This window comes from Equus asinus, chromosome 4 (assembly GCF_041296235.1).
Source record: "Equus asinus isolate D_3611 breed Donkey chromosome 4, EquAss-T2T_v2, whole genome shotgun sequence".
In the NCBI taxonomy this organism is placed as follows: Eukaryota; Metazoa; Chordata; class Mammalia; order Perissodactyla; family Equidae; genus Equus; species Equus asinus.
The window spans coordinates 58900661-58923382 of NC_091793.1; the positions used below are offsets into that span (position 1 = coordinate 58900661).

The 22722-nt window shown below is 41.6% G+C and overlaps 1 protein-coding gene across 4 annotated transcripts in view; it reads left to right on the forward strand.

Annotated features, from left to right (window-relative positions):
• The first annotated feature begins 15328 nt into the window (after window positions 1-15328).
• The window catches only part of PLEKHB2 (pleckstrin homology domain containing B2), a 35531-nt gene continuing 28137 nt past the window's right edge, over window positions 15329-22722 (forward strand). For 2 of the 4 annotated variants that reach the window (XM_044769252.2, XM_044769254.2), the window contains exon 1: window positions 16233-16367. The gene's annotated coding sequence lies outside the window, so the exon portion shown is untranslated. Of the gene's footprint in view, window positions 15460-16232; window positions 16368-22722 lie in introns of those variants that run through there. The other 2 variants (XM_044769251.2, XM_044769253.2) reach the window with 2 other exon arrangements.

Here is a 22722-nt window from a genome sequence, read left to right on the forward strand (position 1 = left end):
GGAAAATTCCTTTTTAATCTTGGAGTAAAGAAAGCCTTTCTAACTCACTCTCAAAGTCCAAAAGCCATGACTGTGAAGAACTTCGGTTTGGCAAAAAGCACCATGAGCATAGTGAAGCGACAAATGATTAACAAGGAAGAAATAGTCCCAACTCATATCGTAGACAAAGGGCAAATCTCCTTAATATTTGAGCTTCCAGAAGCCAATAAGAAAAAGTCCTACAACCCAATAGAAAAGTGAGGAGAGTTCACAGAAAAGGAAGTAAATGACTCTTAATTATATGGAAAAGAATTCTACCTCACTTGTAAAAAGAAAAACACAAGTTAAAACTTTTTGAGGGACCGGCCTGGTGGCGCAGCGGTTAAGTTCGCACGTTCTGCTTCAGCTGCCCAGGGTTCACCCACATTGGCATTTCCTTAAGGATAAGCATCTCTCCTTAGGCTAGGAACTGATTGCTGCACTCACCTGTGACCACCCAGCTTGAGACAACAGACCTGCCACCCTGCTGTGTCCACCAAGACAGCAGACCTACCTGCTGTGTCCATCAATCACCAGGCTGACAGAGCAGTCTCCTGATTATTGTAAAAGGGACGTTTCAATCATATGTGAAACATCCTCTTTGGGGGTATATAACCACTCTGTACACCCCGCTTCTTTGGTGCCCTTTCCTCCTTTGGGAAGAAAGGCCCTGGGCCATGGTCCTCACATATTGGCTCAGAATAAACTCACCCAAATTTTCATTTATAGGTTGGTTATGGATTATTTTCATTGACATAAAGAACATCTTGTAAGAAGGGGGAAATGAAAATATGTATTTGTAGTTACTTGTACACAATTACAGAATACTTTTAAAAGTCCAAGAAACTAACAGCAGTGGCTACCTGTAGTGAGGCTAAGGACAGAGTGAGCACTGAGCAAATGGGGGAGGGATGAGAAGGACAAATTTCAAGGTTTGTTTTTCTTTTGAACTATGTGAATGTATTACACATTCTAAAAGTAAATTAAAAATAAATTAAAATCTCATAAATTTTGATGGGAGTGTAAAATGGTATAATCAATTTGGGAAAAGGTCTGGTCATTTCTTAGAAAACTAAACATACACCTATCCTGTCACCCAGCAAATTGTAGATATCTGCCAAAGAGGAATGACAGCATGCGTCCATGCAAAGAACTGTACAGAAATGCTCATAGCAGATTTATTGATAATAGCCAAAAGTTGGAAAGAGTCCACCCTTCTGTCATCAGGAGAACTGAATGAGCTCAGAGGTGTGTTGCTCTGGCTCCCGAAAGCCAAAGGACATATTTTCAGGAATTTGGCAAACCATTTGTCAAGCACAGCAATTATTAAAAATTAAATTATAGAAAGGATGTTAAAAACTAAAGGAATAAATACTCAGAACTCATCCCTTCCTAATTACTTTATTATGCCTGTGCCCTGAGGCTCTTTGCAGCTAAGGCATCTGCCTGGTGGAAATGCTCATATCCTAGGCTGTGGGGTTTCCCTTCCCACTTCCTTTCTGGGATGTCACACTGGTAGCCTGAAACTGGCCATGGTAAGAATATTTATACCATGTAACTCATCAAATAATACTAATCAGGACTTGATTTATGGTTTGGTTAATTTTATAGGCTTAAGAATATGATGGAGAAAACTTTAATAATGCAAATTAAACTTAAAAGGGGTGGTGTCTATAGCCATAACGTTGTGAATAGCACAAAAAATTTAGGAAATATTCTAGTATTCAAAACTTATTATCCAGGCCCAGCCCCATGGCCGAGTGGTTAAGTTTGCACTCCACTGCAGTGGCCCAGGGTTTCGCCGGTTTGGATCCTGGGTGCAGACATGGCACCACTCGTCAGGCCCTGTTGAGGTGGCATCCCACATGCCACAACTAGAAGGACCCACAACTAAAATACACAACTATGTACCAGGGGGCTTTGGAGAGAAAAAAGAAAAAAAAAATCTGAAATATACAACTATGTACTAGGGGGATTGGGGGAGAAAAAAAAAGATTGGCAACAGTTGTTAGCTCAAGTGCCAATCTTTAAAATATATATACATGAAAAAAAACTCTATTATCCTTTTCAGCAAAGAAGTGACTCATGTCACTGATGAACAACTCAAGTTCCAACAAGGTTATTTCACTTCAATCTTACTAATTAACATAAGGGGAAATATCAACCCAGAGTACTATGAGACAATAATAATAAGTTTCTGTTCTGAGCCACTAAGTTTGGGTGTAGTTTCATATGCAGCAAGAGGTAATCAGAGCAGCCCTCCCTGCAGCAGCAACCCAACTACTAGTCCCAGGCCATAAAATCAATCTCCTGATTCATTGTCTGCATTGTCAAAAATGAACTAGAGTGGAAGGTGAGAGACAGAATGCAAGGGGCCAGCCCCAGTGGCCTAATGGTTAAGTTCGGCACTCTCTGCTTCAGAAGCCCAGGTTTGGTTCCTGGGCGAGGACCTACACCACACGCCTGTCAGTGGCCATACTGTGGTGGAGGCTCACATACAGAAAGAGGAACATTGGCGGCAGATGTTAGCTCAGGGTGAATCTTGCTCAACAAAAGAAAAAGAAAAAAGAGCATGCATAGTATAAGAATAAGGATAAGTATTGTTTTGTAAAACTTGCTTTGTATATATACAGATTTACATATATATTATGTACTGGTTATGAAGTAAATTTATTGCTGTAGGTGATAGTCAAAAAGTTTGAAACTACTACTCTACGATATTTACCTAGAAGCAGAATTGTTTGGTCAAAGGGTACCTACATCTTAAAACTTACTAGGTGGTGCCAAATTGCTCTCTAAAGTGTTTGTAACAAGCTACACCATCCCCAGCAAGATAAGAGCTCTGGTACCTTCATGTATTCATCATACTTACTGTGAACTTTTAAATTTTTGCCAATCAGGTGGGTGTGAAATTGTATCTGATGGTTGTTATAATTTCCATTTCTTACATACCTGATGTACATCCATATTAACAACTTTTGGCTGGATTTTCTGTTTATTATGGGATGGTTGCCTCAAAGCATTACCGGTTTAAAGAGTAGGAAGTATTTTAAACCTCGTGATATTATCAAATTTTACTCTAGAATGGTCATACTAGTTTACATTTTGTACGAGCAGTGTATGCCAGTGAGCATCTCATCAAATCCTTGTATTGAGTATTTCATTAAAAATCTGCTAAAATTTGATCACTGGAAAACTGTATTTCATTTGTTTTAATTTGCATTCGTTAGACTGCAGGCAATATTCATTTAAAAATATTTGTTGCATTTGCACTTTCTCATACGTGAATGACTTATTCACATACCCTTTGCCTGTTTTTGTATTGGAGTCTTGGTGTTTTTCTTGTCAATCTATTTGAGTTCCTCCTATGTATAAATTGAAGGTTTGACAGGAAAAGAGGGGCCAGCCCTAAGGCCGAATGGTTGAGTTCGCGAGCTCTGCTTTGGTGGCCAGGGTTTCACCAGTTTGGATTCTGGGCACGGACATGGCACCGCTTGTCAGGCCATGCTGAGGTGGCGTCCCACATGCCACAACTAGAAGGACCCACAACTAAAAATATACAACTATGTACTGGGGGGCTTCACGGGGAAGAAAAAAAAAAGATTGGCAACAGATGTTGGCTCAGGTGCCAATCTTTAAAAAGAAAAAATAGGAAAAGAGCACTGCATTCTGTTCACCATCTAGCTGGAGGCAAAATTTTTGAGAGTGAAAAACTCTGTTTTGGTTCAGCACATTGACTTGAACATGGAGCTCTACCTCTCCTCCCTTCCAAGGCCACATTAAGGTAAAAGAAAAGGCATTTTTAAAAGATGACTCCTGAATAGTCCTGGAAAACAAGTTAGGGGTACTATCAGTTAACCAGACATTTTGAGACAGTTGAGCACAGTAGAAAGCAATTGAGGTTGGAGGCTTCTGATTCAGGATGGCAGACCAAGAACATACTTCTGCCTTCTATTCTCTCCTAGACGGCAATGACATAGATAGTAGATGTTTAAAAAATAATAAGCAGCACAGCAAACCGGAGCAGTAGCAGAGGGTCTGGTGGGGTGCAGGAGGGGAGGGAATCACTTTCACGAGGATGGCTTAAGGAGGCAGAAAAAAACTGCAACCCACAGCAGGTGTGATGGGGGAGAAGGGTGATGAGAAATAGGCCTGTAAACAAGGACAGTAACTGGAAGGCTGCCTGTGCTACAGTGGTACCCCATCTCTCTTTCCCATTCCGCGAGCTTGGGCAGTTTCAAGTTTATAGTGGGCAAAAACCCAACTGCTCTTCTTAAAATAACTGGACTCAACTGTCTAAAGAAAGCCAAGGCTTCTCAGTAGATGTTGAGGGCAAAATAAAGTCAAACTTAAACACACAACTCATTGCTTCCTACCCAATAAAGGCAGTTCTAAATTTTCCTTATAGGAGGAGCGAAGGTGCAGCAAGCTGAGTGGAAGGTCTTCCCAGTCTTGGTTGGGCTGGCCTTTGCTTGGCTTTGACCCACACTCTGTTCTCACTAGAATGATATGCCTATTAGAATGAATTTGGAGTGCTGGTGAAGATTAAGGGGCAGCTGAAGTCCCACTGCTCCACCCTAAGTGCCACCTTTGTTATGCAAAAATTAATACAGGGAAACCTAATTTAAAATGGAGTCAGGAGCGTGGAAGAGGCAGCTCTCATGTAGTACTACTCCAGGTCAATTACAGGAAAGATAGTCAATTACAGATCCCACTAGAAAGAAGTCTTCAAGAGAAAGAATAAATTACAGATGGCAACAGGAAGAAAAGTATATTACCTCCTAAACAGAAATTGACTACTCCAGCAACTCAGCCAATGAGAAATCATCACCACCCTGGACTTTTGCTTTTCTCCAATGGACTTTTGTTCAAAACAACCCCTCCCAACTTCCTTCTTCTTCCTTTAAAACAATGTTCCTCTCCTTTGATTGTTGGACTTGCCTATATTGCAGGTCCCAAATTGCAATTTTTTTGATTTTCCAAAATAAGCTCATTTTGCTGGTAAAAATAACTGTTTTACTTTTAAGGTTGACATACATGGTGCCTGAAGTAGGATCTGAAGGAGGTGACCACTGAAAGATGATGGCCCCCAGAATTGAGCGAGGTACCCACATGGAGCCCCTTACACTCAACACTTCCATCAGCTGCCACCTCCTGTTGGTTTGGTGAATCTTCTCTTGGATTCTAAGCTCCACTTTTCCTGCATTTTGAGCTCTCCAACTTTGTTTGGAAAGGGGAGAGGGTTGCTTTTTCCCTTTCAAAGAAGAGTTCGAGTCCCTTCAGGAAGATGTTTTATCCTAGGCTCACAGAGAAAGGCTTCATCCTTCCAGGGAAAGGGTTGAAGTCCCGCCTGATGAGTACTCGGCTGTCTTCTGAGGTGCGCAGTAACACGTTTCCTTTGTTTGTTTGTTTTTTGTTTTTTGTTTTTTTTTTAGGAAGATTATCCCTGAGCTGATATCTGCTGCCAGTCCTCCTCTTTTTTTGCTGAGGAAGGCTGGCCCTGAGCTAACATCCGTGCTCATCTTCCTCCACTTTATATGTGGGACGCCTACCACAGCATGGCGTACCAAGCAGTGCCATGTCCACATTCGGGATCTGCACCAGCAAACCTGGGCTGCCAAGAAGCAGAACGTGCAAACTTAACTGCTGTGCCACCAGGCCGGCCCAAGCACGTTTCCTTTGGAGGATCAAACTTTTTTGGAATTTTCTTTTGGTTGTGGATTTTCTTTTGGTCTTGGATTCCTCCTGGAATCAATTTGGGCTTTCAGAACATGAGAAATGGGATCCCAGTCATCTAAATATTCTGAGGACAACCTACTTCAGGGACTCCAGCCAGGTTCATGTTTACGAACTATGGGCCTCCTACATGCATATTTTTAACTAAATAGGCAAACTGACCAGGAATAGTCTGGAATTACAATGGCCATTATGAGGAAATTTAGATATCCCCAAACTCATTTTTCTTAAAACCAAATTGGAAGACTGTGGCTCTAAAGTTAAGCAAAACAAATGGTATTTTTATTTTAATTGGTACCTAGAGGCTTCCAAACAAATGAAAAACTCTAAAATCACCGAATTACAAGATACCATACCTGAATTAGCCAAAACAACTGAAAAACTGAGGGAAGACAAAAGGGCTTCTGAAGTCTCTTTTTCTTCTCCCATTTTCTTTGTCTTATGCTCAGGCCCCACCTCCAGTGGCATCTTTTTTCTTCCCTTCTGCACCACCTCTGGTGCTGAAACTTTGGCCATCTGAGCAAGTAACTTTAACTTAGTCCATCTGCCAGAAACACAATTTGGATTCAACTATTCCTTTGAACTTGGTACTTAAGACATTGCTGAAATTTTTTAAACAAAAACTGTAAGGTCTCTGTGTCTATTTGTTATGTATGTCTGTGTATGTAAGCGATATTTTTCTATCTTCAGATGGTATTGCCAAAATTAATTTGTAAAAGAGCTCTATTTAATTGGCTTAAGAAAGAGCAAGTGCTTATATAAATCTATAAATCAAGTATTCTTTTTTTTTTTTAAAGATTGGCACCTGGGCTAACAACTGTTGCCAATCTTTTTTTTTTCCTGCTTTATCTCCCCAAAGCCCCCCTGTACACAGTTGTATATCTTAGTTGCAGGTCCTTCTAATTGTGGGATGTGGGATGCCGCCTCAACATGGCCTGATGAGTGGTGCCATGTCCATGCCCAGGATCTGAACCCTGGGCCACCACAGCGGAGCACGTGAACTTAACCACTCAGCCACGGAGCCAGCCCCCCAATCTTTTTTTTTTTTTAATCAAATATTCTTAAAAATTCCCAGGAATATAACAGACTCTAACCCAGAGGCTTTTCAGGTTCATGTGATCTGGGAAAATATTTGAAATTAAAGATAGTTTAAGTTTTTTGGTTTAATTTAAACAGGCATGGCTTTAAAGTTATCAACATTAAATATAACACTTTTATTCTACATGAGTTTATTGGTCAAATAAGTTCATGTTATCTCTGTTGTAAACTTTATCAACAAGAAAATTCGCTTGAGATGATGGCTGACTTTGTGTAATATCTCATGAAGATTTTGTGAGTAATATGACCATAATTGTTGGAAACAAATTAGATGAAAATGGGATGAAAGTTTTTAGGTGCAATAATTACGTTTTATAGTGTGTAGGCTTAAAAATAACATCCCCAAGTCTTTTTAGGTAACTTAAAACTTTAGAGTTTTCGCTAAGTTAAATTAAGTGATGGCATTTTATTGAATATCTGGATCACTTTCCAAATAGTATAAAATACTAAAACATTAATTACTGAACACGTTTATCAACTTTGTCTCCCTATTGCAAAGAAGTTAAAGATAAATTTGAGTCTGTTAGTAACCATGTCTTATGCCACATTTAAAGATTGTACTATTTAAAAAGGCTTATGCTTTTAGAAGTTTTGAAATGTATTTATAAATTTACTAGTCCACAATTGCTTACTTAGTTTTTCACTACAAATTAAGGATTCTAAGGGTTAAGAATTCTAGTAACTATATGTAATAAGAGAAACATCTCTGTATGCAAGGAATGTAGGATATGTGTTTTGATAAAAGAAGGTGTGAAGAACAGAAATGCATTTTCTTTGGGGAAAAGAAAGTAATTTTGTCCTACAGAGAGGCTAGCTATTTTGGAATGGGAAAGAGCGGGGGAAAGGCAAAATCTAAATGTAAAAAAAAAAGTGAAGAAAGTTTGCAGAAAGGAATCTTAGGAAAGGAATTTTAATGTGTGGTCAAGCTGGCTAAGATTAAAATGAATTTATTAAAATGAGTTTTAATACCAAAATATGCTGATGCAAAATTAAAATTTGGCTTTCTTTTCTGTTGAAAGGACAAGTTTTTCTTGGGGTATTTGTCTGTTCTCAATAACAGATGATGCAAGCTTCTTTACCTGTTTTTTTTTTTTTTTTTGAGGAAGATTAGCCCTGAGCTAACTACTGCCAATCCTCCTCTTTTTGCTGAGGAAGACTGGCCCTGAGCTAACATCCATGCCCATCTTCTGCTACTTTAAATGTGGGACGCCTACCACAGCATGGCTTTTGCCAAGCAGCGCCATGTCTGCACCCGGGATGCGAATCTGCGAACTCCAGGCCGTTGAGAAGCAGAACGTGCACACTTAACTGCTGCACCACCAGGCTGGCCTTGCTTCTTTACCTTTAAGCAATATGCCTAGAAAACAGAGATTTTGTGTTTTGTCAAAATAATTTCCCATGTTGTTTCTATAAGATCTTTAATTACTTAAGAAAACTGAGTCTTCTTAGTATTAAAGGAGTTAAGATTTGCTTACAACCACGTAAACTTTGGTATTCACCTTCGAAAACTTTTATTGTTATTTTGGTCAAATAGATACTTACGTATTATTTCATAATGATCTGTGATACTATTTGGTCAAGTGTCCAAACCTTGGATATTTTTGACAAGCTTCTCAAAATATTCAAATTCTAAATGAAGCCTTTTTGATCTGGATATAACTTTGGGATTTTCCAAAAGTCACCTGGGACATCTCAAAAGATTTGTTCCCTCTCCTTATAAAAAGAGACATTAACTAATTAGGCTTATCTGGTATGTCAAATTACATGATAAGCATGGCCAAATAAACAGTAATAAGTCTTTTTAGGTTATGTTACACAGGTTAATGTTACTAAAAAGTGTTCTAGAAATTGTATACAATTCCTAAAAATCTGATGTCCTAATATAAATCTTATCACTTCTAATTCTGTTACTATCTAAAAAGTATGTCACAAAAATACCCAAATTTCCTTGTCAATTGCACATACCCATTGCATTTAAAAAAATCTTTTGTCAGTGACAGTTATTGTTTTACTCTGATGCTTTTACAAATGTTCCATTTTCAAAGAGATTTGTGAAAAAGGCTTTGAGAAGTACTCTGAAATACAGGTGTTGATAATTTTAAGATCATAACACTGAACTGGGTGGGAATTTTTGGAAATTGAGTGGAGGACTGATTACTTTGAAGTTTTGTGTTCTAGATTTAAAGGACCCCCTTTTCTCCTCTCCTTTAAGCTATCTGTAACTTAACAGCCGTTTCATAAAGTGTATCTTTGCAACAAGGGTTGCAACATTTATCTTTTTCTCTCGCCTGATTCCTCTAGAATTTGGAAGCTCTTAAGTGTTCTTTTTCATGACAATGTATGTATTTACATGCGTGAAGTTCTGTTCCCCTTGTAACAGGACAATTGAAAGTGTTGGCTACATTACCAAAGCTTTGACTAGAGTGGTGAGTTCAAGAAAGATGTACATACGCTCAGGTATGACCAGACAGCTTTGACAAACAAAAATGGCAAGCAATAGGATATATTGGAGTATATGAGGAAGCCATTTGGTATAAACCTAATTCGGCCTGACTTTGTTTTTTCCAAAAGGGCCTGACTGTGGCTGTTGAGCACACATTGTATATCTGCATAGACATTTCCTATGGCAAGAACAAAGGCCCTTCAGATAAAGGTGCAACTTCCCCCCACATTAGCATTTCCTTAGGGATAAGCATTTTTCCTTAGGCTAGGAACTGATTGCTGCACTCACCTTTGACCACCCAGCTCACCTGTGACCACTCAGCTGGAGACAACAGAGTGCCACCCTGCTGTGTTCACTGAGACAGAAGACCTACCTGCTGTTTCCATCAATCGCTGTGCCGACAGAGCAGTCTCCGCGACTATTGTGAAAGGGACATTTCAATCCTATGTGAGACATCCTCTCTGAGGGTATATAACCACTCTGTGCACCCCACTTCTTTGGTGCCCTTTCTTCCTTCGGGAAGAAAGGCCCCGGGTTATAATCCTCAGATTTAAGCTCAGAATAAACTCACCCAAATTTTCATTTACAGATTGGTTATGGATTATTTTCGTCGACAGCTTTAAGGAACTCCTTGAAAAATTGACCTAGTACCTTGCTTACAAGGTTTCAGCAAAGCAATCTTAAAAAAGAATTTATATGGTCAAGCACTATTTTTGCTGCATTAATATAAATAATCAGGCCAAGTTTAATATAAACAAATTAGTTTTACTATGACTATCTTCAATAAGAATGGGGATAATTGTTTGTATCTTTGTAGATATTAACTTCTACCCTTATTAATTGTCTTTAAGGTTTGGTTATATGCCTGAAAGCTGGACTGGATCCTAAATTCTTCTAATTTCCTTAAATGGCTATGATGAGCCAAACTGACATTTCCAATTTTACTGCCCTTGAAATCTCCTTGGAAGGGACTATATCGAGTCTTCCTCACTACCCTGGTGGCAGCCAAACTTGAGGGACTTGAGCCTTGGGTACACACCTCACAGATAAAGAAGGCTCCACCTGTCATGACATCCTGTACAAATGCTGGAAATCTCCAAATCAAATTGACTAGGAAGAGAAGCAGTGACATCTGAGGCAGACAGCTTTCCAAGATGACTGGAGCAGGCCTGTATTCCCTTTCTCACTGTTGCTTCTTCTCATTATCTATTTGGAAAGACAATGTCCTTGTCTGCATTTCCCAAACCCTTGGGAAAATGGGAAAGCTCTTTTGATTATTGCCTTTTGGAAACAGCCTTATCATGATCCTGTGACACATTAATCTTTTCTGTTGCTTTTTCTGAAGGGTTAGAAAGTTCAGAATTCACAGAAGTCTTTCTTTCATCTGGCCTATTAAATGACTCTGGGTTCTTATCCAAATTCAAGGTCTCCAAATTTGCAACCCTACAGGCTGTGTTATTGGATAACACATTTGGTTCCTGAACAGTTTTATTGAGATAACAAGACTGTTTTAATATGTCTTGAAGTTTTTGCTATTTTTGCAAAGAGTTCATCACCTACGGCTTCATATTTATTCCTGCACTCTGTCTTCCCAATGCACTTAGTTAATTCTTTCAGTCTGAGTGTGCTCTTACTGTATTTGTCATTCTATTTTCTCTTCATAACAAATCAGATGCCTCTCATCGGTCCACCCCACTAAGCCTCTGTTTAGCTGGTTAACCTCAGGTTTGGGCTCCTAGTTTACAACTTAGAATTGTCATGTCACTTTTAATTCTGTTTTGTATAATTATTTTGTTTTGTATTTTTTAAAATGTTGTTGTTGTTTTGCTGGGAAAGATTGGCCCTGAGCTAACATCTGTTGCCAATCTTCCTCTCTTTTGTTTTCTCCCCAAAGTCCAGTACATACTTGTAAGTCCTTCTAGTTCTTCTATGTGAGCTGCCACCACAGCATGACTACTGACAGGAGAGTGATGTGTTCTGCGCCTGGGAACTGAACCGGGGCCGAACTGAACCGGGGCCGCAGAAGCAGAGCACACCAAGCTTTAACCCTTAGGCTGTCAGGGCTGGCTCTTAAGTTTTTTATTTTCTTGCCTGTCAAATCTTTGTAAACATGATGTACACAATAAGGTGATGTTAGCTCAACAATTTGAAATAATTTCCTATGCTTATGACCTCAGACAACTATAGACTTTGAATAACAGGTGCCTGAGAGCTCTCCCTCCTAACCTTCTTTGTTACTCAAATGTGGCCTAAATGATTTCCAACTACTGTGCACTTTCCCTCCAGTGTGGGACACGACAACCATGAAAGGTCCTTCCTGGCACTGAGGGACAAACCACTAAATGCAGAAATCCTGACTCTTGATTAGCAATGCTTTTGGAGAAAGATCTTGATCAAAAGAGAAAAATGTGAAAATTAATAAAGAGAAACTTCATTTAAAATGGAGTTGGGGGCCAGCCCAGGGGTGTAGTGGTTGGGTTCCCGTGCTCCACTTCGGCGGCCCAGGGTTCATGGGTTTGGATCCTGAGCGTGGACCTGCACACTGCTCATTAAGTCACGCTGCAGCAGCACCACACATACAAAACAGAGAAAGACAGGCACAGATGTTAGCTCAGTGTCAATCTTCCTCAAGCAAAAAGAGAAGGATTGGCAATGGGTATTAGCCTAGGGCCAACCTTCCTCAAAAAAAAAAAAGGAGTCAGGAGGCTGGATATGGGATCTCTCACACAGTACCTCTCAAGGTCAATTACAAGAAAGATAGTCAATTACAGACCCCAACAGAAAAAAGTCATCAACAGGAAGAATCAACAATTACAGGGGGCAGGGCCCCATGGCCAAGTGGTTAAGTTTGCATGCTCTGCTTCGGGGCCTCAGGTTTCGCTGCTTCAGATCCTGGGAGCAGACATGGCACTGCTTGTCAGGCCATGCTGGGGCATTGTCCCAAATGGGACAGCCAGAGACACTCACAACCAGAATATACAACTATGGACTGGGAGGCTTTGGGGAGAAGAAGGGGGGAAAAAAAGATTGGCAAGAGTTGTCAGCTCAGGTGCTAATCTTTAAAAACAAAACAAAACAAAACAAAACACAATTATAGACCCCAAGAGGAAGAAATGTACATTGCATGCTAAACGACCTCAGCGACTCAGCCAGTGAGAAACCATCACCACCCTGAACTCTTGCTTTTCTTCAGTGGACTTTTGTTCAAAACAACCCCTCCCAATTTCCTCTTTTTTCTCTATAAAATGATATTCCTCTACTATGATTGTTGGACTTGCCTATGGCTTTTGCCATAGCACGTGGGTCTTGAAATGCAATTCTTTGTTTTTTCTCGAATAAAGTCATTTTACTGGTAAAATAACTTTTATTTTTAAGGTTGACACCTACATATATATATACATTCCTTGAGATACTGCAGAAAACCAAAAATGAATCCAATAAAGAAAAGAACATGAGAAGCTGTGATTCACTTAGAAAAGGTAAAGAAGCTGGAAATAAATGAGTGTTTATATTACCTCCTGTTATTTGAAAGATTCTCACTCTAAATTATATGAGATGTGGGAGGCAGACATGACATTTTACTTTATATCCTATTTAGATTTTCTCTTTTAACCACAAGAATGTACCACTATTTTTTTTTTTTTTTTTTTTTACGAGGAGGATTTGCCCTGAGCTAACATCTGTGCCAATCTTTCTCTATTTTGGATGTTGGTTGCCACCACAGCATGGCCAATGAGTAGCGTAGGTTGATGCCCAGGGTCCAAACCTGCAAACCTGGGCTGCTGAAGCGGAGCAAGCTGAACTCAACCACTACCGCATGGGGCCGGCCCCATCACTTTCTTTTTTTAATAAAGGAAGCAATACTAGTAATCAGGGCAAAAAAGGGAGTGGGGGTAATCAGCACGTAATTTGGCATGACTGAGTTGAAGACCACAAATTCTAAGGAGCCATGGAGCCAGGTGACTGACACATGGGGAATCCCAGTGTGGCTTCTTGGAAGCCCCTCTCAGTGCCAGACCAGAACCCACACCTTCCGTGCTGGCAGATGTGGGTCTGTAAGCAGGTGTTCTTGCCCACAGGGGGCCTTCTCCTGCCTGTACTTTCCTCATCAGCAACCGTGGACAGAAAGCCAATTTAACTGAACTAAAATACTTACCCAGGGGACATTCCCTGCTCTGGCTCCTGGAACACCTACTTAAACTGAACTGGATTCAAATAGTACTTTTTTCCTGTTGTTTAAGTGATTTTAAGTTGTTTAAGTGTTAAGTGATTGATTAAAGAAAATTTGGAAAATACAGAAAAGTAGGAAGAAGAAATAGGTCATCCGGAGTCCCATCACTCACAGACAATATGTTAGTGTATTTTTGGGCACTCCTAATCGGAGTCCCGAAAGACACCTAAGACCAACAGTGAAGGCGGCTAGGGCCGGACGCACAGCTCTAGGGTCAGCAACCTCAGTGACCTCAGGCAATTTGCTCTACTTCATCCATGGGTGGCGGAATCAGGAAGAATTTCAGATGACGCTAATCTCTGAATTCTGTGTTGAGGATGCCACACTATCTTACAGATTAGGTTGGAATCACAGGACTCCCTACCTTGCATTTCTTTCCCCGGAGAGGAGCTAGATTAAGACAGGAACCCTTACCACCAGAGTTTGGAGTTCTGAAGATCATTTACCACTGCCTTTCCCAAAGTTTTGTTTTAGCTTTTTAAAAGTATATATATATATATAGAGAGAGAGAGAGAGAGAGACAGAAAATTTATATATAGAAAAGATGACAAATCTTAAGTGTACATCTTGATAAATGTTTCTGTACACATATCTACCACTCAGGAGTAGGGTTGCCAGAAGGTTCCCTCAGGCCACTTCCCAGGCATTCTCCCTATCCTGCTCCCAGAGGCCCACAGGGGCTTAAAAGTATCTTAAAAGTTGAGCAGTAGAGATAATTAACGTTTCCCTTTTTCTTCCATTGTCTTTTTTTTTTTTAATAAACTTTTTATTTTGGAATAATTTTAGATTTGCAGAAAAGTTACAAAGGTAGTCTACTCTTCACTCAGTTTCCCCTAATGTTAACATCTCCCATACTCATGGTACAATTGTCAAAACTAAAAATTACTATTAACTAAAATCTAGACTATATTTGGAATTTACCAATTTTTTCACTAACATTGTTTTCTTTTGTTCCAGGATCTCATCTATGACATCACATTGCATGTGATAGTTTCTGAGTCTTCCCTTGTTTTTCATGCCCTTGCTAGGTTTGAGGAGTACCGGTGAGTTATTTTGTGCAATTTCCCTCAATTGGAATTTGATGTTTTTCTCATGGTTAGACTGGGGCTATGCTTTTTTGGGAGGAAGATCAGAGGAAAAGTGACCTCTTCATTACATCCTATAAGGGTAAATACTATCATGACTCATCACTGTTGATGCTAACCTTGATCACATGGTACAGTACTGTTTGTGAGGTTTCTCTAGTTATTTTTCTCCCTTCCCACGCTGTACTCTTTGGGAGGGAGTCACTATGCACAGCCCACACCCAGGGGTGGGTGGAGATTAATACCCCTTCTAGACAGGGTATGATTAATTAGAATTCCTATATAAGGAAGATTCATCTCTTCTCCCTATTAACTCATTTAATCATTTATTTACAGCAAAATGGACTCTAGCATATTTATGTTATATTCTCTGTTACAATCTAATCCTATATAATTGAAGTTGTTGCAGAAATTGTTCCACGTTGGCCTTTGAAAGCTCTTCCCGGTTGACTCCTGTGACCTCTGACAGCCTCCATTTCCTAAATTGCTTATTCCTGGCGCTGCACGATGCTGCAGACCTCGCTTGGGCTCCCCAGGACCCGCTCTAGCGTCCCTCTTCTCCCTAAGGAGCCCCGGCTTCTTTTATTGGAGGGGGCATTCAGAAGCAAGGTGTGCGCACGCACTGCCCCTTCTGCGCTGGAGCCCAGCCCGAGCTCAGCGGAGCAGGCGGAGCCCCGCCCCCGCCCCCGCGACAGCCCGAGGGGCCCGCCCCGCCGCGGTCCGGGCAGGCGGCGCGCCGGGCGCATGCGCGCCGGGGTTGTGACGCGGCGACGGCAGCCGCGGGCGCGAGGCGGCGGAGTCCGGAACCGCGGCGGCGTCCTTGCGTTCTCAACGCTCCGTGCTCGCAGGTGACCGTCCCGGCCAGCCGGCCCTCCACCCCGCACCCCTCCGGGCGCCCCTCGCCCGGCCTCGGTCCCCCGAGCCGCCCGCTCCGCCGGAGCGCGCCCCCGCAGGCGCCCCCGGGCCCGCCGCAGCTCCGCCCGGGCTCCCGCGGTGCCGGCCGCAGTGGCCGCAGTGGCTCGGGCCCGCCCGCCGGCTCGTGGCGTGCCCTCCCTTCGCCTCCGGTCGCCTCCCGACTCGTGGGGTCTCCGCGGGCGGGGGGTGGGCTCGCGTCGGCGCGTGTTCCCGCCGGCTCCTCTTGGACGCAGAGGGACTGACGTGGGAGGCGTCCTGAAGGAGTCGCGGCGCTGCGGCTGGGCGGAGGGCAGGGCGAGCCGGGCCGCCGGGCCTTCCGTCTGTTCTTCGGCCCCGCTCTGACGCGGAGCGCGGCGTCGCGCCGGGGGCCGGGCGCTGGGCCTCGTGGAGGCCTGTTACAGGCTCGGAGCGTGGGGCGCGCGCCGGGACCGTGGAGTGCGTCGGCCCCGGATCGCGGGGCAAGTCAGTGACCGCTGTGCGCGGCAGGCTCCCGCCCCGCTGCTGGTCCGCGGGTTCCCGACCCTGCGCCGGTCGGGGCGTCGTTCGCGGGCAGCGGTGGAGACGCTCCGGCTGGGCGGGCGCGCGTCTGGGCTTCCAGCGCCCGGCGTCCGCCCCGTGCCGCCTTGTTTCCTCACTGGCCTCCGCTGTGCCCCTCCGCCCCAAACGCCCTGAGCCGGCGTAGGGCTCCGAGCGCTGCGGGTCGTCCCGGCGGGCGGCGCGGTGCCGTGCCCGGCGCCTTCCCGGGGTCGGTGCGTGCTTCCTGGAGGAGGCCGCAGAAAGGGCCAGAACCTGACGGCCAGTCTGTACTAGCATGGTATTTTTACTGGTGTTAGCACATTCTGTAAGTAAATTGCCTTTCTTTTTTTTTTAAATCGAGGTAGTATTGGTCTATAACGTTATATAGATTTCAGTCTTCTTAAATTTATTGAGACTTGTTCTGTGGCCTAACATGTGATGTCTCCTGGAGGATGTTTCATTTGCGTTGAAAAAGAATGTGTATTCTGCTGTTTTTGGGTGGAATGTTCTGTATACATCTATTAAATCCATGTGGTCTAATGTTTCTTTTTTTTTGTGAGGAAGGTTGACCCTGAGCTAACATCTGTTGCCATCTTTCTCTTTTTGCTTGAGGAAGATTGTCGCTGAGCTAACATCTGTGCCAGTCTTGCTCTATCTTATGTGGGCTGTGGCTTGACAAGGGGTGCTAGGTCTGGGCCCGGGGTCCAAACCCGCAAACCCTGGGCCGCGGAAGTGGAGCACACCACTGGGCTGGCCCCCTCTAATGTGTCTTTTAAAGTCACTGTTTCTTCAGATGTTCTGTCTGGATGATCTATCCGTCCATGTAAGTGGAGTGTTAAATTCCCCCACTGTTACTGTGTCACTGTTTGTTTCTTTCTTTAAGTCTGTTAATATTTGCTTTATGTATTTAGGTGCTCTCGTGTTGGGTGTGTAGATATTTACAAGTGTTATATATCCTCTTGTTGGATTGTTCCCTTTATCACTATGTAATGCCCTTTTGTAGGTAAATTTCCTGATAATCTCATAAGGACAGAATTTATGAAATGTGTACATCGATGGTTTAGGAAGAACAGATAACTTACATTTTGTGGTCTTCCTAGGGAAGACAGGTTTTTCTTGACTCCCTTTAGAAGCTTTGCTATGCTTCCCACCTTGCTGTCCTGTGGTAATGTTTGATTTCCGTCTGCTCTCCTCTGCCTTTTTTATTTTTTACTAGATATCTAAAGAAATTAAAGAATTACTTTATCAGTGTCAGTAACTATCAAAAATTGCAGAGTGTGAAATAAACTGTTAAAAGTGTTACAAAAAGTAGGCCAGTTGAACCAGTCGTTTGATTGGTTGTATATTTACTTCTGAATCTAATCATGGGTACAGAGAGTTGAACTTTCTTGCCTCTTTGTTTTCTTGGTCTGTCTGCCCTTTGATGAGTGCTTGTTATTAAGCAGTTGTTGCTAGCTGGAAGTGACCACTGCCACATACGAACTGACCTCTAAATGGTGCTAGGTCACTCTGACCTCTTGTCCCCTGTGTTGTTGTGAAGTACACTGGAGACTTCTTGTTGTGTTTACGGTACTGTCCTTGAAGAACAGAGTTTTTCTCCCTTTGATGAGGAAGTGACTTACAGCGAAGGTCCAGAGAACACTAGAGGACCTAGGGTATTGAGAACAGGTCGGTTGTAGACAAGTGACCCTGAATTGCAGCTCTTAGAATGAAATAGTAATGTAATTATAGCAGTTCTCACTTTGGGAGCATGTCCTACAGGGCTCCTTGGGCATATTATTTAATTCTCAAAATAACCCCACGAGGTAACTAGTAATATCCTGTGGTTCAGGTAAGAAAAGTGTGGTTTAGAGAGGTTTAGTCTCTTGCCCAAAGTCATACCAGTTAGTAAAAGGCAAAGGGAGTCGACTTCAGCCTCAGAACTGCAAGATTCAGAAGGCAGTGTTCTTTCCACCTCTTAAATTGGCCCCTTTTGGATTCAGTGCCTTTAAAATGATTTGGAGTTCACATTGAAAATAATTTGAATTGTTGGGTATGGTTTATATTTTAAAAGTTTCCATAAGTTTTCTTGGCATGTGAGTATTGTAGCTATTTTCCGGCTAGTTTGCCAGCATTTTATCCTCCAGAGACGCACAGCAGGACTTTAGACTTTGTCTGATGAGTTTTAGTTTATGCATTAGGTCTTGCTCCAGGGCATGAATAGTGAAATGTTGGAATAAGTTGTGAAGTGCTGTGGAGTGAAGCAAGGTAAGGCAAAGAGCTGCTGTTGTTCCTTCAGAGACTAATTCGGTTGTGTGTTCTGGAAGGTTTTTGGTTTGATTTTTTATTTTATTTAACTTTTTTCTTCTAGGGTGTATGCGTTCAAATTTTGACCCTCAAGGGCGTCTGAACTTATGAAGTCTTCTAAGCCATTTGAGAAGCACCCTGATGTGCTTCTGTCTTCTAGAATGTTTTGGGCAAATTTTAGTCAAGTTGATAGTGAGGAAATAATAGTGATAATAGTAATATTTGTTGTAGGAGCAGTTTTAGTAACTGTCAGACACTATGTCAAACACACCTTATTTCACCCAATTTTCCAAACATCCTATCTAGTAGGTGTTGGATTTTATAGATGAGAATAGGGTAAGCCTTGGAAAAGTTAAGTAACTCACCCACAGTAATTTATAAGTGATTGAGTCAGGATTTGAATGTAGGTCTTTTGACTCCAAAGCCTGTATTCTGAAGCATTAGGCTCTATGAATTTTTAAAAGCATATCATCAAAATCATACTTTGTGATTTTTGGTTTCTAAAGATATACTAAGTTCCTCCGCCCAATTTAAAAACAAAAGCAAGGAACTGTTAGAAGGAAGGTTCAAGTAGGTGGATTTCATCCAGGGTTTTTTTTTTTTTTGGTATATTTGAAGATATTTAAATTATTGCTTACGTGTTTACATGTATCAAAAGAATACATATGCATAGATTGGAAAGCCAAATAATACTTTAAACCTCAGAGCAAAAAAATCAGTTTCTTGTTCACTCCCTTTCCATTAACTAGAGACAACCATTTTTACCTTTTTTAGTTGCCTTTTTTAATAGTATTTTTATATTTTGAGATGTGATGATATATTATTGATTTCAATATAGTCTTTAATTCCCACCATATAAGACTTTTGCTGCTTTGTAAACACTCCTCGATCCAGTTTACCAGAAACTCTAAGATGTTGTCAGTCCGTCTGTCTGAGTCATCTCTGTTCCTCCCCCCACCGCCCCCAACTCTGTCCTGCTCCAGTCTAGACTAGTTTCTCTCCCAGGCCTATTGCAGCTGTCTTCCTGGGACCTGCCTTCACCTGCTTCCTGGGCATTTTCTTTCTCTTGGTCTCTTGTTGGATCCCTTAGTTCCTCTTGGTTTATTCTCTCGTTTTGGTGGAACACATTCTTCACTAGGTTGAGGTGGAATCAGGGTACATGGATGGTAAATCTTGAGCCTTTCAGCATGTATGTAAATGTCTTTATCTACCTGATTAATAGTTTGACTGGCTATGGAATCCTGGCTTGGAAATAGTTTTCTGTCAGCATTTTGAAGATACTGATCCGTTGCTTTCCAGCTTCCAGCACTGTTGGTAAAGATGCCTTGTGCTTTTCTGATCCTTTATGTGTGACCTCTTTTTTTTCTCTGGGAAGTTTTTAGGTTCTATTCTTTGTCCCTAGAGTTCTAAAATTTTTGTCATATACCTTATTGAAGGTCTTTTTGTAAAAATTATTACTGAGGTCATAATAGTTTATAATGTGAAATTTCAGTTGTACATTATTATTTGTCAGTCACCATGTATCTGTGCTTCTTTACCCCTTATGCCCACCCCTCTGGTAAGCACTAATCTGTTCTGTTCTCCTCTCCTGACCACTAAACTGTTCTCTTTGTCTGTGTGTGTGTTTATCTTCCACATATGAGTGAAATCATGTGGTGTGTTGTCTTTCTCTGGCTTATTTCAGTTAACATAATATCCTCAAGGTCCATCCATGTTGTTGCAAGTGGGATATTTTTGAATATAAGAAGTGATTTGAGTCTGCAGAAGAATTACCCTTTTTAAAAAGTCATGAGTTAACTGTTGCTAATTCTAGTGTAAGTTTCTTTCTGTCTTGTTGTAATAAGCTAGTTTTACCTTTCTCTAACTTTTGAATTATTTTATGTAGACACACCAAAGATATGTTTATGGTGGTGTCCTCTAGATGTAGAAACTTGTTTTTTTCCTTTTTGATTCCTGACTCAAGTGGCATGAAATTGATTCCCAAGTCAGCTGTTCAATTTCCTCTTGGTGACATTCCTTGAGCTCTAGCTACCGGAAGAGTAAAAGAAACGCAGCTTCACCCCAAGGAAGCACCAAAGAAAACATAGGCAACTCAGATGTTGACCCATACAATGAGTAGATGATAATCCGATAATAGGAAATCTCTAGGTCCTTAAGATTTTATCTTAAGCTCTCTTTTTAACTCTTTATGTTCATGGGTGCTAGTGTTGTTGCTAATCTTACAGGCATGTAAAATTGTTGAACTCAGAATCTTAAAGACCTCTGAATAAATGAAGTTGTTCTTAATCCCAGTTACAATAGTCTGATGTTTTGACTGATTTATGACAGCACATATAGCCAAAACAATATCAAGAATCATTAGAGATTTCTAAAAACTTACCACAGAAGTTCAGGAAAATCCGTTTTTGTTGCCTCACATTTTTACACTGTTCACTTCGTTCCAGAACCACCAGCTCATAAGGTACCAGCAAAATTGTATGGCAACATTTCCGTCAGGTTTTATGTGTGTATTATAAGTAGGTAGCTCCTAGTACCCACAAGTAATTTTTAGCCTATTCCTGGATATTTTCTTTTTCATGTGAAATACAAACTGAGAATTCACATTGTGACGGTAGGAAGTTTTAGTGTGAATATCCAGAATTTGGCATGAATGAATATGTGCTCCATACCCTTCCAGTTTTATGTTCTGGGGTAATAACATCACTGAAGAGATGTGATGCCATCGATAACACTCCTTTGCTTGTCTTTTTAATTTGTAAGTTTAAACTGTTTCTTCCACTAGAGTGTGAGCTAGATGAGAGGGGGCGCTTTGGCCTGGTCACTGCTGTATCCTTAGTGCCTATTGCAGGGCTGGGCACACATTCCGAGCTCAAGGAATATTTGTGGAATGAAAACATGATGGTATTATTTCCCTGCCTCAAATCCTTTTGAAAGTAAATGATTATTTTGGGATGTTTTAGGCTACATGTTGCAGGAAACTAGTTCAACCCAGTTTAAATAGTAAAAAAACCTGTCATTTTGCTTAGCAGAAAGCCTTGGATTCAGACGGATTTCCTGGGTGGCTGAGTCAGTGGCTCTGCAGAGTCAGCTCTGCTCTCTCTACACTCAGCTGCCCTCAGGCTGGTTCCCTTGTGGCAGAAGGTGGCTGCCAACAGCAGTAATCAGCATGCACATCCCCTGGGAGAAGGAGGAGAGATCGACTTTCTGGATCTAGTTCCCCTAGGACCGTATACGAACACATAAGTGTGTGGGGGAAAAATGGGGCAGGATGAGGAACTTAGTTTGTTTCCTTTCTTGGTGAGGACAGACAGCATGAGTTGGCAAAACTTGCAGGAGATTAAGAACCTTCAGACTACAAGATTATGGAGATGTCAGAATATAGAATGACTAAAGCTTATGGAGCTATTTTTCTAAAAGTTTGGAGAAGTGAGAATTCAGCCATATTTCAATGTGGGCAAAATTAAATAAGGGGGACTCATTTGTTCTTCTGAGGTGCCCACTTGGGCTTTTGCTCCATTTTGCTAACCTTCCAAACCATAGTGCCTTAAAGAGAACACTTGAAAATGCTAAGGTAGAAAACAAAAGTGGTCCATAATCTCAAACTCCAAATATCTGTTAATTTCAACAACAACAGCAACAACAAAAGAATAAATAAAAGGATATAATAATGCAGATTTTTAAGAAATTTTAGATAGTACAGAAAGGTGTAATAGGACCAAATAGTCACCTTCTTTTCTGATGTACACACAGCATTGCCTCATTCCTTTCCTCAGAGGTACACATTGTTAATAGTTTCTGTGATTCCTTCCAGAAAACAGCCGTGCAGGTGTCAGCTTGTCAGCACGCACTGTCCCACCTCACTCCTTCCTGTCTGCATCGTGGCCTGTGCTGTGTGGAAGTGCCCATTGCGCAGGCCTCTGCTGTGCGCACTTAGGGTAGGGCTGGTGGCGTGCAGTGTGAGCCGTGCTGCAGTGAGTATACCTGCGTGTTGGTGAACCTGCACCCACGTGAGTGAGGTGGATTCCTAGTAATGGTGAGGTTGCTGGGTCAGAGTATATGAAAATGTAAAATTTTGGAAGATACTGTCAAATTCCCCTTGTAAAAAAGCTTGCAACATTTTTTATTCCTGCCATCACACTTTCTCTTTTCTAGGTATCACAGTTGTTTTCATTTGTGTCCATCTGATAGATAATATTGTTAACTTGTGTTTTGAATTTCATCCGTTGATTTGAGAAATTGAGTATCTTAGGAGTTTCTTGCCCCTGCATGTTTCTTTTTCTGTGAACTGCTAAATGATTGCCATTTCTGTTATATGTGAGCTTTATGAGTGAAGGAAATTAGCTCTTTGCTGCCATATGGCTGTAAATGTTTTTTCTTAGTCTTTTATTTTTCTT